The sequence below is a fragment of the Sus scrofa genome, chromosome 14 (assembly GCF_000003025.6).
Source record: "Sus scrofa isolate TJ Tabasco breed Duroc chromosome 14, Sscrofa11.1, whole genome shotgun sequence".
Taxonomy (NCBI): domain Eukaryota; kingdom Metazoa; phylum Chordata; class Mammalia; order Artiodactyla; family Suidae; genus Sus; species Sus scrofa.
The window spans coordinates 56,600,555-56,614,874 of NC_010456.5; the positions used below are offsets into that span (position 1 = coordinate 56,600,555).

The 14,320-nt window shown below is 50.8% G+C and overlaps 2 long non-coding RNA genes across 2 annotated transcripts; one reads left to right on the plus strand and one right to left on the minus strand.

Annotated features, from left to right (window-relative positions):
* On the plus strand, positions 3,612–7,448 carry LOC110256752. Its single transcript, XR_002338680.1, has 2 exons — positions 3,612–4,588; positions 7,123–7,448. It is a non-coding gene; the product is annotated as an uncharacterized LOC110256752 (long non-coding RNA).
* LOC106506002 lies at positions 8,179–13,941 on the minus strand. Its single transcript, XR_002338684.1, has 3 exons — positions 13,715–13,941; positions 10,412–11,526; positions 8,179–8,923 (listed from the first exon to the last, which is right to left on the minus strand). It is a non-coding gene; the product is annotated as an uncharacterized LOC106506002 (long non-coding RNA).

The window sequence follows — 14,320 nt, forward strand, 5'->3', positions numbered from 1 at the left end:
CAGGGAGAAGCTGTAAGAAGCTCTGGATTTGCCACACTGGATCAGCCTTGGGGCCCATCAAGTTCAAGCTCCTGATTTGTGTGCTGGTTAATACCTGGTGCTTAGAACAAATCTTTCTTCTTTCCTGCTACCTTCCCCGTCATGCACTGGGTCTATCATATGAAGCTATTGGAGGGTCGGGTGGGGTTGTGCCTGTGGAATTAAGTTAATTCCTGCCCTCCTGCAGAGATCAGTTTATATGGCCTGAAGCACAAGATTTAATTACCCTTATCTTGGCTCCTATAAAAGCCAGCATCACTCTTGATCATGGATTCACCCAGCCCCTTCCACATTCAGCTGTAACATTTAACTTGGGGACCCCGGGCTGAAGCCAGGTGGGTTGTCTTCCCAGCTGTGAGAGCCTGGGAAGCAGCAGCTCTGATGGTGGTTTATTTACATGTCCTTGTCCTTCGTTCCCTCCAGTGGCCCCCTGTTCTGACGCTGGAAGTTACTGCAAAGACAAGAAAAGGGCTCCTTTCAGCCCATCAGCATCTCAGATACCTTCATTAAGCTCCTCCCTCTATCACACGCTCTGTCAAGCAATCCTGCCTCGTTGATATCCACCATGGATGGAGGGACTTGGAAGGTTTCAAATACCCCACCGTGACACTGGTGCCAATGGCCTTTCTCCTACACCGGCACCTGGGCCAAGCCCCTCGCTACGCTCATCTCCATCTCAGGTGGGAGAGAAAAACAAGATGGAAAGAGGAGGAAGCAGAGTTCCCTTGTTGCTCAGAGGGTTAAGGATCCAGTGTTTTCACTGCTGTGGCTCAGATTACAGCTGTGGCACAGGTTTAATCCCTGGCCCAGAAACTTCTGCATGTCACAGGTGTGGCAAAGAAAGAAAGAAAGAAGGAAAGGGGGAGAGAGAAAGAGAAAGAGGGATGGAGGGAGAGCAAGCAAAAATCCATGCTCTTTGTGTAGCCGCCTAAATGTCTTACTAGGGAGAAGATGAGATGGATGGGGAGATGAATAGATAGATAAACAGATGGACAGACGAATGGATGGGCACATACATCAATTCCTCCATCAGTAAGAAAATCCCACAAAATGAACACTGGTGGTAGGTTGAAATTGTTTTCGACTTGGCACTCAAATTAGCATTCATTTGGGGCTCCATAACAGGAAATGCAGGTGAGGGAAAGTCTTTCTTTTAATTGGAATTCTTTTTTCTTTTTTTTTTTCTTTCAGTGAATTTCATTATTTTTATAGTTGTGCAGCCATCATCACAAAATGTTCTGATTTTAGAACATTTCCATCCCAACCCCCCACCCCACCCCTGTCTACCCTTCCTTGCCCACCCCACCTGTTATTTTTTTATTCTTAAAACAAGAGGTTTTGAGCCCAGATGGCTTCTTATCTCCCTTCCAGCCTCTGACCTTTTAAGATTCTATAATTGTGTGATTCTGCAACTTCACAAGTCACCAAGAGTGAATTAACCCTCTTCCGAGAGGTTGTTGTTCTCTTCTCCCCCAAGGTGAGCTCTGTCTCAGACATAGGCATTCCCTACAAGGTGAGTGCCCCTTCCCTGGGCCCTGAAGGAGCCAATAAACACCCTTCCTCTGGGTGAGCATGTGCTCTCACTGAGAACACTGTTCACTTGGGCTCTCTGTTAAGGCCACGTCATGTTTATACTGATGATGATGAGCCCAGTTTTATGCAAGGAAGAGTTCTTTTGGCCCAAGCTTCTTGAGAAGCTGGCCATGATTTCCATCAGCCCCAGATCTCCCAGAGGAGAGTGCTGTGGCCTCTGCCAGAGTGACACGCAACAGCAGCAATCACCCATTGGCCCATCTCTGAAGCCTGGCCCAGGGTTTTCTGAGCACTGGGCTTCAGTTGTCATATTACCTCGGATTGGGTCTGGTAAGACCAGATGCAAGTCAAGGCAGAGAGGGATGGAGAAAATTTAAAGACATCCTTATGCTTCCTTGGAGAGAATGCAACATACCAAGCAGGGCCACATGGGGAAGCACCAGGGTCCATCAAGAGGCATAGAGAGATGGGAGGCCCTGTGGGTGAGAGTCTTATGTGGTTTCCATGAGAAGGAACGGGTAAGGCAGGGCAGTCAAGCTTAGATTTGTCTAGCTGTGTGTGAAAGTGGCACTCTGTGAAATTCATGTTCCCTGTGACTGTTAGAGTCTATAATTTAAGATGATCTGAGGACTCCAAATGTTTATGGGTGTATTAGCATTCTTCAAGGAAAGAGCACCAACTCTGACTGTGTGTGTGTGTGTGTGTGTGTGTGTGTGTGTGTGTGTGTGTGGTGTGTGTGTGTGTGGTGTGTGTGTGTGTGTATAGAGACAGAGAGAGATTGACTTTAAGGAAGCAGTTCATGCACTACTGGAGGCTGGTAAGCCCTGGGCCTTGCCTCTCCCTGCAGCATTTACTTGGTCTCACAGTGGGATCCCCTTTGCTCCATCCCCACATTACTTGCTGCATCACAATCTGCCAAATGTGGGAAACACAGTCACTTGATGAACCTGTACTGGGTACCTCTGTGCTGAGGGCCAAGAGCTGAGAGGTGAGGAAGGTGGGTCCCACCCACAAGGCACTCACAGCCCAACAGAAGAGGAAGACCTGCCAGCCTGATGGCAGGGCCATTGGTCCAGCTACCACATCAGGCCTCCAGAAAGTACCCTGGACCCAGAGAGTGAGGCATCACCAGCTCTGCCCCCAGGACAGCTCTGTCAGGCAGGAAGGGCTGACCATGAGCTGAGTAGACAAGTCCATGGATGGGAGAATGAGGGAAGGGCAGCCAGGCAGAGGGAGCAGCATGTGCAAAGGCACAGAGGCCTGGGAGCATTCCATGCTGCTCAGCTGGCATATACAGCAGATGGTGCTGAGGCCAAGAAGGCACAAAAGGTGAGTGGGAGAGATTGTCAGGAGCCTGACAGGCCTCCAAGAATGAGCTGGGATTTGCTGTCCTCAAAATCACCTACCTGGCCCTGGTGCAGTCTCACTGGTACTTCTGAAACTTTGGGGGCCATGCATGAAGGGCTCTGATATCCTCCAGGTAGTTACTGAGTCTTAGTTTGTGCTGAGCCCCAGAAAGGAGCCTTGGGGCACACAGAAATGGCTAGATATTGGTTCCTGACTTCAAGGCCCATATAGGCCAGGTGGGGAGCAAGGAACGTGAAACAGTAGAGGCCAAGAAGAATAATCAAACATCAGGCAGTGTGGCCTCCATCGTGAGGGTGGTGAGAGTAGTGAAGGAACAGGCCAGATGCTTCCACAGGCAGGTTATCAATCAGGAAAAGCCATCACTTCCTATTCTAGGCTGGGGAGAGCCATGTCTGCTGACCTTTCTAGGAGCATCGGTCCTTTTCCTTAGAGGACGCTCCAAACACAGCCTAACCAGCTCTCATCAGTGTGGAGACTCCCTTCCCTTCTGGTCTAAACCTGTCAGCTTCCCTTTATCCAAGCTGAGTGTTGCATCCTCAGCTGCATCTCATCTCTGTGCCTCACTGACTTTAGATCTATCTCGGGTTTCAGACCCTCCTACTTTGGGGGTTTGCCTAAAACCACCCCGCTCCTCTGCTGAATGCAGCCTGGGGCATAAAGATATTCTAGTACATGCTTGCAAAATGGAGATGTTGGAGTGTCTACTGCAGCGCAATGGGATAGGCCATGTCCCTGGAGCACTAGGACGCAGGTTCGATTCCCAGCCCAGTAGAGTGAGTTGAGGGTCTAGCTTGCCACAGCTATGGCATTGGTTGCAGTGGCAGCTCAGATGGGTCTGATCCCTGGCCCCGGGGAACTCCATATTCTGTGAAGCAGCCGAAAGAATTTTCAAAAATAAAAATAAATTATTAGAAAGAATGGAGATGTTCTCCGTGAGGCTTCTGTCACAAGCAGCCCTTTTTCTGCCAGAGCGGGGAATCTATCATGAGTTCCTTTTTAATGCACTTGTTTATACCTGCCACAGAGTGCCTTGGCCTGCTGGTCAGTGTTTCCAGTGCTGCTGCTTCAGAGCAAGGCAGCGCTTTTGTGTGTGCCTATTACAAACACATTAGCCACACGCGTGGCTCCTCGTCTCCCTTACACCACGCAGCCAGAGTGATTGAAACGCGACATTTTAAACCCCAAAGCAAATTACAGCAAAGAATCGGTGTGAAATTACCATCCTCTGCTCGGAGTTCCTTTCTAAAAGTCAGGCAGCGGAGCCCAGGATAAAAGTTGGCCTGTCAGACAAGCCCATTCAAGCTTGCAATTCCGCTGTCATTTGCCCGACGGGGCTGTGATAAAGAACAAGGATAAAAAAAAAAAAAAAGTCTGCCAAAAATAGTGCCACTGAGAAACTGACACCCGGGCGAACTCAGGGGCCAAGGCCGGCCAGGCTCTACGCTCTCCCAAAGGACAGCAGCACTGAGGACTTGTTCTGACGGGGACATGTGTGACCTCGGCTTTCAGCACCAAGGAGATGGGGACAGATCGGGCTGCAGAGAGAGCTGCCTCTGTGAATCCCGGAAGAAAGGGCAGGGAGAACAAAGTTTACACTGAAAATCTGGACTTTCCAAGCAGCATGTTGAGACAGACCCACAGCAGACAGGTTTGCTGCGGGCCCGGGACTCGCCTGGGGCGGTGGCTGCAGCCTGGAGATTCATCTAGAAAGAATATAACACTGAGCTTCCGTCTTTTTCTACTCTTTCTGGGCCTGTAGTTCTCCAGGTGGTACCCTAGGGGCCTGAAAGAGGGAGACTCCCCCCTCTGTAACCAGGAGCTACAGGGGTGGCAATGGAAGGGACCACTGGCGAGGTGGCAGGCTGACTTCTGGGTTCTGCGCCCCTTCCCCCCAGGGAAGGGGACCAGAAGACACCCCACCTGCTAGGTGACTAGGGAGGGCACACCCTGTACAGATGTTGCTGATCCAGCCAGCCTTCCTCGGGTCCGGGAGTCAGGTGCTTCCTTGGAACTCCCTAGCTGCCCTGACAGGGAGGTTGCCTCCGCTCCAGCTCACAGGTGGGGCCACTGAATCTCAGAAAGGTTCACTAATAATGTGCCCAGGTCTCGCCTTGGACACGGTCGATCCTGGGAGTCAGTCAGATCCAGGCCTTTGGGCTACAAGTCCAGCGGCAGTTGCTTCCGTAGGAGGGTCCACTGGCCTGCTTCAGAGGGGGCCTCTGCCCACAGATGGGGACAGTCATGCAGTCTGCCTTCACCTCCAGGGCATCGTGTCTCCCAATAGACACTTGGTCCCCATCTTCCTGTCCTGATGTCCCACTGCCCGTGTGCCCTAAGGAACCACTGACCGGAGTTGAAAGTAGCCATCAATATCTGGCAACCGTAAAACCTGGGGTGTGTTTTGTTGATAAAAACCCCCCAAAGGAAACGACCACAGGAGCTGTGAGGAGTCCAGAGTGGGAGATGTTTTCCAGAAAGGGCCCCTCCAGGGCCGTGGCTTCAGGACAGTCTGTTGCAAACAGGCCCCAAGAATATCTACCATCATCACTGTTAGCGCTGCTGTCGCCCTGGCACCATCAGACTCCACATCTGGGGGGCGCTCCTAATTCTGGATTCCTTGGAGAGCTTGTGGGGCCTGGCTGTCCCCCCTCCTGCTGTCTGTCTTCTGTGTCACTCCTGACTGCCTCCCGCAAGCAGAGCATTCCCTGGGGAGGTTTCCCCGGGGACCCTTTTCTCTGGCTTCCTTACGCAGCTGTCACACTGTCCCACTTGTTTTTCAAGAAGGAGGTCCCCAGGGTTTCTTCAAGGCAGACCTGAACTTGACCCTGCCATGTGGATTTGTCCCCTCTCATCTCCCCGCCCCACCCCCCCGGGAAAGGGGGACCCAACCCAGGCACCCATGGGCGGGTCCTAACAGCCTCTTGGCCTCTGCAGTGCATCACCTGTTGTTTTCTATCCAGAATATGCGTTTGGACATGGAAGGATTTCAGCGGTTCCTGCAAAGGCAAACCTCTCTGGAGGAACCAGAGATGTCTTCTTGGCAGACCAGCTTCACACCCCACAGGGCAGTCTGTCAGCAAAGCATTTAAGGGGATGCGTGCTTAGGTAACACATGAGGGAGGGTAGGTGAGGGAAGCCATCATCCAGCACTTGATCATGAACTTCATATCCGCCAAAGGTGTCTTTTGTTTTTTGTTTTTTGTTTTGTCTTTTTGCCATTTCTAGGGCCACTCCCGCCGCTTATGAAGGTTCCCAGGCTAGGGGTCTAATCGGAGCTGTAGCCACCGAGGGAATCCGAGCCGCATCTGTGACCTACACCACAGCTCAGGACAATGCCGGATCCCTAACCCACTGAGCAAGGCCAGGGATCGAACCCACAACCTCACGGTTCCTAGTCGGATTCGTTAACCACTGAGCCACGACGGGAACTCCTTTACCCGCCAAAAGTTTTTAAGTCATTGCTGCTAGCGCTTCCTCCCAGACACCCTTAGGAGGTGGGTAGAGGCTGGTGTCCTCCTTTTGAGAATAAGGACAAGGAGAGGGAAATACCCCCAAGGACACATCCATGGAATAAGAAGGGTCAGAGGCCTCGGTGGGGAGGTGTTCCCCTCAGCTAACCTCCACTCCTGCCCCCAGCCCCATGTGCCTCCAGCAAGCCAATGCCGAGGATGTTTCTGGAGTGCGGCTTTCACCCAGGAATTGTCTAAGATGTTAGCTTGCTGGGAGCGAGGCTGAGGTCTCGGTCACTGTCACCTAGCATGTGGGTGCTGTGCAGTAAGTCACCGAAAGATGCTCACCTACTGAGCACAAAAAAAGCAAACTCTCACTCTCCAGCCACTCCCGAGCCAGCTTTGAAGCAAGATGTATTTTTAAACACAAGCCTCGTACAGAAAATGTTCCCTCGCATGTCCCCATAGCCTACTAATGGGGCAACTGTTGGCAACCAATACCACCAGCCCGTGCTCAGGGCTGTGTTCTCAATTTTTCTTTCTATTCTTGTCCCCTGGCATATGATAGGGGTTGCTGTCCCGGGAGACTGCAGGCTACTGACGGAAAAGCTTGCAGTCGGTTCTGGCCTGCTCTCAATTTCCAGACTCTCTGATTTCGTTCAAACGCGGGACCTGTGGACCTGTGTCCCTTTACCCAGTTGGTAACTTGGATTTTTTTGTATTCTTCTTGCAGATTCCATGGAATAGCCTGATGTTTCCCAGAAGGCTGGGGACCCCCACCGCCCGCCCCCAGCAGTGCCCCAGGCTGACAAGGGGATTGAAGTCGGAAAGTCAGACGCCTGTCCAGTGCCTGAGAAAGCGGCCTCTGTGCTCCTGCTGGATTTCACAGCAGGGCCAAGGGCCTCACTTCCCTCCTTTGCAAAGGAAAATAGCCATTCTGGCATCAACTTTGCTGATGAGGATTTATCTCCGAAGCCAAAAGGAAAAAAAGTCACCTCTTGAGTCCTAATTAGAATGATTCCTCTACTTAATTTATTCAGGATAGCCTCCTGAATTGGCCTGGTGTGTCCTTGAGTATTGTTACTATTACTGCTGCTGTTGCTGTTGTTGTTTTAAAGAAGCCATTTCTGACCAGGGGCTGGGGAGATGCCTTTTGTTCGCCTCTGGGCCCTGCGGTACCGGCCCCCGCCAAGGGAACCATTCCTGCACTGCTGTGTTTATTTGAGTTATGTAATATAAACAGCTCCAAGGAGATGGGCTCCGCCACTTTTTGTTTTTAGACTCCGACTTCACTTGCCCTCTGCAGAGCTTGGCGCTTGGGTGGTTTCCTCCAGCCTCCTCTGTTTTGCTGCTGGGGAACACAACAGCCTGCCGTTGACCCTTCTCTAGGACTAGCCCTTTCCTTCTCAGACCCAGCAACGAAACAGAGACGCTGCTGAGGCTGACAGTGTCCTCAAAGGCTCAGCCTAGGCTGGAGGTGGAGGGGGCATCAGAATGAGCTGTCTTGGGCATTAAGCTTTCTCTGTAGCTTCTTCACTGATACCTAGTTCCTCCAAGTCAGAAGTATCCCTTGGTGTTCCCATCATGGCTCAGCGGTTAACAAACCCGACTAGCATCCATGAGGATGTGGATTCGATCCTTGGCCTTGCTCAATGGGTTAAGGATCTGGCGCTGCCGTGAGCTGTAGTGTAGGTTGCAGACACGGCTCGGATCCCACGTCGCTCTGGCTGTGGTGAAGGCCAGCAGCTGCAGCTCCGATCAGACCCCTAGCCTGGGAACCTCCATATGCCACAGTCCTAAAAGCCAAAAAGCCAAAAAGCTAAAAAAAAAAAAAGAAAAGAAAAGAAGTATCCCTAGAATGTCTGAAACATAATTCCGTGTCGCATATGGATTCACACCTGACTTTTCAGGAACACCTCTGATGTGTAAAACACATGTGACTATAGTTAGGAGGCGAGTTCGAAAGGTATTGCAGACATCAGCTCCACATTATTTTACTATTTGCAACCCCTTAAGTCAAATATTTGCGAAGTGTTTCAATGCTAATTAGACCAGGCTGATGGTTTATCCCCCTAATGACTCCACGCAGTGGAGAAACCCCGCAGCCTCCCAGCTGAGTTTGCCTTGGCAAAACGGCAGGCGAGGCACCGTTGGATTATACTGCATTTTTAGTGACAGGTTTCTTAAAACAACTCTCCAACCGGCTGCATCACTGATTCCTTTATTTATACAGTTGTCTTAATGCAGATAACAACTATTTTCAGAATAGTTATGAACTCTCAAATTTCTTATGGTGAGATTCCATCTATAAAATCTCATTTTGCAAACTTCCATCTTTCTTCTCAAATCACCCCTGACACTCATGCTTGCCATTTGATCTACCGGGGTCACCAACCTCGAGGTGACAAGGATGCCTTCTTCATCTTTTCAGAACGTTGGGAGGCAGGACTAAAAAGGGGACGGCATAGAGTTTCGGAGGATTGAGCACCCAGGCAATGGAGGTCGGGCGGAGGGAAACTGGTGGCAGGAATGGCCTGGAATAGAGAGAGAGGCACCATGCTTCCCTCGCCCTGGATTCCCAGGCAACTCAAGCCTGGGAAAGGACAGGAGGAAAGGAAGGAGGGAGAGGAAGGAAGGAAGGAAGGAAGGAAGGAAGGGCGGGAGGGAGGGAGGGAAGAAGAGAGGGAGGGGAAGCAAGGAAGAGAAATTACAACAATGGGCAGGGTGGGGATGGGGCGGGGTTGGAACTGGGGATTTGTGCCTGAAGAATCACTGCAAGGGCTACCAGCTGAAGCCCCGCCAGGGCCTCTGACAAAGACACACAGCATCCTCTTGCCTCTTCAAGCCTTTCAGAATGTCTCTGCACTTTTCCAGCAGTAGCAGCTTCCCACTCTTGCATAGCTTCTCATTTGCCAACTCCCAACCCTACCTACCCGTCTCCCTCTACAGTTCTCTCCTTCAAGGTCAAATCCCAGGGCACCTCAGCTTTTCCGTGCCTTTCCCGCGTGGTGAGAGCCACCGCCTGCACAGAACCCCCTGGGGTGGGGAGTGCAGGGGTAGGGATGTGAGCAGCGGGGCAGAGGAAATCTGCTGGGGCCTTGACTTTCTCACACATGTTTCAGATGTGCAGGGGTGTGATTGTAAACAGCGTCTTGGCCGCTGCCAGAGCCGGCCTCTCCACCCCGAGTCCTGTTCCCATCACCCTAGGGGTTCCAGTAATAGGGCGTAAAGCAAACAAAGAAAAACAGTAATCTGGTGTTCCAATTGCATTTTTTGTTTTTAGAAAATGTTAATGATAGGTTATTTGATTACCCTAGGTTTGGCTCTGCCTGCTCTGTATTAAACACATCTGGTATTTAGTAACGATATAAGTAGCAGGAGTTTTTTGGCACTTGAAAATAAGCTCATCCAATGTTGCCATGCAGTTTGGAAACTCGTCAGAGAGGCCAGCCAAACTTGTGGAGATACAAGACTTTTTCTGTAGGCTGGGCAGCCGGCCAGGACAGCTAAAAAATGTGAATTGGCTAAGAACTGCTGCCACGCAAACACTTCTGGAAATTTCTATGCTTGGGCCTGCCAGATCCATTATGCACAACATGAATTACAAGAGTTTCTATCTCTCCAAGCAGTTGCTTTTTGAGTTTAATTCTCCGATGCACTTTATGAAACATACGCACACAACCAAAATGAGAAAAACACCCCCCAAATCCACTACCATTAAAAAAAAAAAGTCTTTCCATTTGGGTTGCCAAGCTCACAACTTTTCCTGAATTAGGAAAAAGAGTCTCAGACTTCAGTTTGAATTACATGAAATTGAACATGTGGGAGGCAACCGAACTTCCTGGAAATTCTAGAAAGGAAGGTCTCCCATCATGGAGACAGCCTTGTATCTAGGTAAGGAAAGTGATACACAATGCAACAAAAGAGCTTGGAAGGGGAAAAACATATGCATCCTAAAACCGGCAGGTCCAGTGAGGGGGCTTTGGGCCTCAATGGGATTTGAAGCAGGCTGGGAAGCAAACCTGTAAGCAGAATGGGCCCCTTCTGTGTGGCGGTAGCAGCTCTGCGAGGAGGGGTCCGGTTCCTCCTTGAGGTTCCTCCTCCGGGTCGCGGAGGCCTGTCAATCACAAGGGCAGGATTTGAGCGGAGGGTGGGCCCAGGAGGGCAGGCCACAGCGGGCGCTGGGGAAGCGGGGGCGGCTGGTGGTGGAATAGGCAGGAGAGAAGCAGCCAACCCCTTGCAGTCAGATCCTGGGTCTGCCCGGGCTTCCCTCCCTTCCAGGGCTTAGAAAGCTTTGCATCATTTCTTTTCTGATTCCAAATCGAGACTTGCCTCTTTCTTGTGATTCAGATGTACTAGATTACTCAGACTCTGCCCAGGATTGTTTTTAAGGGCCTGGAGCTCCACTCCTATTCTCCAGAAACACTGGAATGACATTATTCATAGGACTCAGATAATAGCTACTATGAGATAATAAGATTAGCACATTATGAGACAGAAAGTATAGCTAAATCCTTCCCATTCCCACTGGCCTGATGCTTTCTTGATACACAGCTCTTTTCATGAGAAATCGAAGGTCCCTGGATGTCTTTTTTTCAGTTTTATTTTCATTTCTTGTCTTCTAGGGTTACGCCCTCGGCATATGGAGGTTCCCAGGCTAGGGGCTGAATCGGAGCTGTAGCTTCTGGTCTATACCACAGCCACAGCAACACCAGATCCGAGCTGTATCTGCGACCTACACCACAGCTCACGGCTGGATGTCGTTTTTGACTTAGATAATAGTGAAACTCCAAGATATTGTAACACAGCGGCTGTCCTCCATTGTATCATTTACATGGTGAACGTTTAACTGAGTCGCTCTGCTAGTCTGTGCCTCAGTTTCCTCTCTGGGCCTGCTTGTGGCCGTTCTCCCAGGGCAAGGGAAAGATCTGGAGGTTTGGAATCAGGCCTCCTTGGACTCTTGGCACTCTGCGACCTCCTTCAAGCAGCAATCTCGTAAGTCTCAGCAGGGCATCCTCACTTGTGACAGGGGGCCAGTACCATCGTCCTCAGAGCCAGGTAGTGAAGGAGTGAGACAGCACCTGGGACCTGAGACCCTTTGCTGCAGTGGCTGCAGTGCTCGTACCTGGACAAACATCTAGAGCAGCAAAATACAAAGAAACTCTAAGGGACTAAAAATAACTGTGTACATGCGCAGTTGGGACAAATTAGGGGCAAATAAAATGGCAAAAAGTTACAAAAAGACTAAAAACCCAGTTGCCACATCTAAGAGCCCAGAGCAAAAGCAGGGTGTTAGGAGCAAAGGCGGGGTACTGCGCATGCCCTCTGCACACAACACCGCTAAGGGGTGGGCCGACCATCCAAGCCACGCCTCTGACCTGACCCCTGGACCCGCCCCTACACTCGCCCCATATAAGGAACCAGGTCAGTGTTTTAACCTTTTTGGAAGCAAGCATGGGAACCTGTTAGTTGCTTTTGCCTTCTCCTGCTGCAGCAGGGGCCCCAATAAAGCCTTGCCTGAATCTCTTGCCCGGCCTCTTATCAATTTCTATTGGTTAAGGGAGGCCAAGCGCCCAGGTCGGTAATAGGACCAAATGTAATAAAAATTACTCAACTTCTTTGCCAACTGTAGAGCAATATCCAAATGTGAGTTGTGAATAACACCTTTCAGGGCCTAACTGTAGACTTTTTTTTTTTTTTTGCTTTTTAGGGCCACACTCGCCGCATATGGAAGTTTCCAGGCTGTTGACTGAATCGGAGCTGCAGCTGCTGGCCTACGCCACAGCCACATCAACGTGGTATCCAAGCTGCACCTGCAAGAGACACAGCAGCTCACAGCAACGCTGGATCAGTAACCCACTGAGTGAGGCCAAGGATTGAACCCTTGTCCTCATGGACACCATTGGAGTTCGTTATTGCTGAGACACAAAGGGAACTCCATAACCTTAATTAAAGTGTGTCACCTCCCCCCCCCCACTTCCTCTCTCTTTCCTTTCAGTCAGTAATCAATGGGGTAGCAATCACTGTTAATGTGCTGTTTGACTAGATTGACCTAAGAGAGAAGGTGAAGTTGCCAGTGCTAATTAGATTTCCTTTCCCATTGTGAGCTGTATCCCAGGACTATGTTCACAAGAAGCAGTTAAACAGGTTTGGGCATTTAGAAAAAAAATGCTGGGGCCCCAAGAAAGCACTCTTGGCCTCATTTCTATTTGGCTCACATTGTCTGTCCTGTTCTTGCTTAAATTTGGATCACAGGACACATTTTTTCTCGGTTTCCTTTTCTCATGTTCCTGGATGTTTGTCGTAGAATTGTAGGAAACACAGAGTCAGAGGAATCAGCCAGAAAGATTGTTCCCTTCCCAGGAAGGTCTGGGGCCGCCTCAGACACCACGTGTGTGCGCTGCCCGCGTTCCCACAGCGGCCGGCCTCCTCTGCCCCGTTCTTGTTGTTCTTTTCTGCTTGATGGCCATAATTTGGGGGTTTTCAACCCTGATTAGTATAAGGGCTTTTTCCCTTCTCAGTGTGGAGACAGCCACCCTCCCCACTGCCTGGTCCCTGTGCCCTGAGGCCGCCCAGGGCAGAGCTGGAGCTTGTGAATCAGGGTGAGTTCAGCCACAGCGGAAGCAGAGAGAGAAAGGAGCACAGAAGGCCACTGTTGGGCCCCTGCAGAGGGAGAGGAAGGAGGCTGGCGGGGAGCAGGGGGTGGAGGGGAAGAAGGCCAGCCACACCAGCCACTGCCGCCGCCACCCCAGCGACAACAGGCAGGCACCCCGCTCCCACGTAGCACAAGGCATCTTTGCCTGCCTGGCCTGCCAGAGGCTGGGTACTGTCCCTGAGCAAACCAGCAGGCGCCGATGTTAGTGGGGTCACCAGGATGAGCATGGAATTTTCTGGAATGAGACTCAGACTGTGAAGCATTCCCCAGACATTGTAACATCCAGCCAGTCACTCCTGTCATTTACCTTTAGGTTCACCTCTGTGAGTCATAATCATAAATATTTATGGCGCACCCTTCATCTCTCCGCACATACGTGTGAAGTATCTCATTTCATTCTCACAGGAGCCCAGTTTCACTGTGAGGTGGGTGCTAGAATTATCCCTATTTTTCCACCACGGGGACCAAAGCTTGGGGAGGGGGCGTGGAGTGGCCTGACCAAGCTCGCAAGCTGTAGCAAGAGGGTCATCCTGTCCAGTCACCACACGACCACCTCTCGGGCTTTGCCCTGTTCACGTCTCACCCCCTCCTGTTTCATTAATTGCATTTGATGTCCAAATGGGCTCCCCACCGGGTCCCCACAGAGACACATGGGCTTGGTCCCTCTTACCTGTGAGCTCAGCTGTCTGCTGTGTTAGGTCACTGACCTCGGTCTCTCAGGGCTATGGCACCTCCTCAGAGCAGGCCTGGGATGCCTCCACTGGCCAGGCTTCCCATCTCTGCTCCTACTCTCTCCTCTCACTCCCCCACCTCATTCCACTCACTGGCCGTCATCAGAATGGCCAGAAAATTCCACACTTTTGCTAGTGACGTTAATACCAGAAAGGGTCACTAAAATTTAACCTTTCAAGTCAAATCCACACTAATAAGTGCTTAATAGACAAACCATTCCATCCAACATGTTTTTGATTGGTTTTGTTTTGTTTCTTTTTAGGCCCATCCCTGCAGCATAAGAAGTTTCCAGGCCAGGGGTCGCATCAGAGCTGCAGCTGCTGACCTATTGCACAACTTGCGGCAATGCTGGATACGTAACCCACTCATTGAGGCCAGGGATCGAACCTGCATCCTCACAGAGACTATATTGGGTTCTTAACCTGCTGAGCCACAATGGGTACTCCCATCCAACATTTTCAAAGGGAGGATTTTTTTCTAGAGCTGATGCCGCTTTCCTATATTTGATATTTGCTGAGGACCTACTGTGTGCGTACTATGTTCC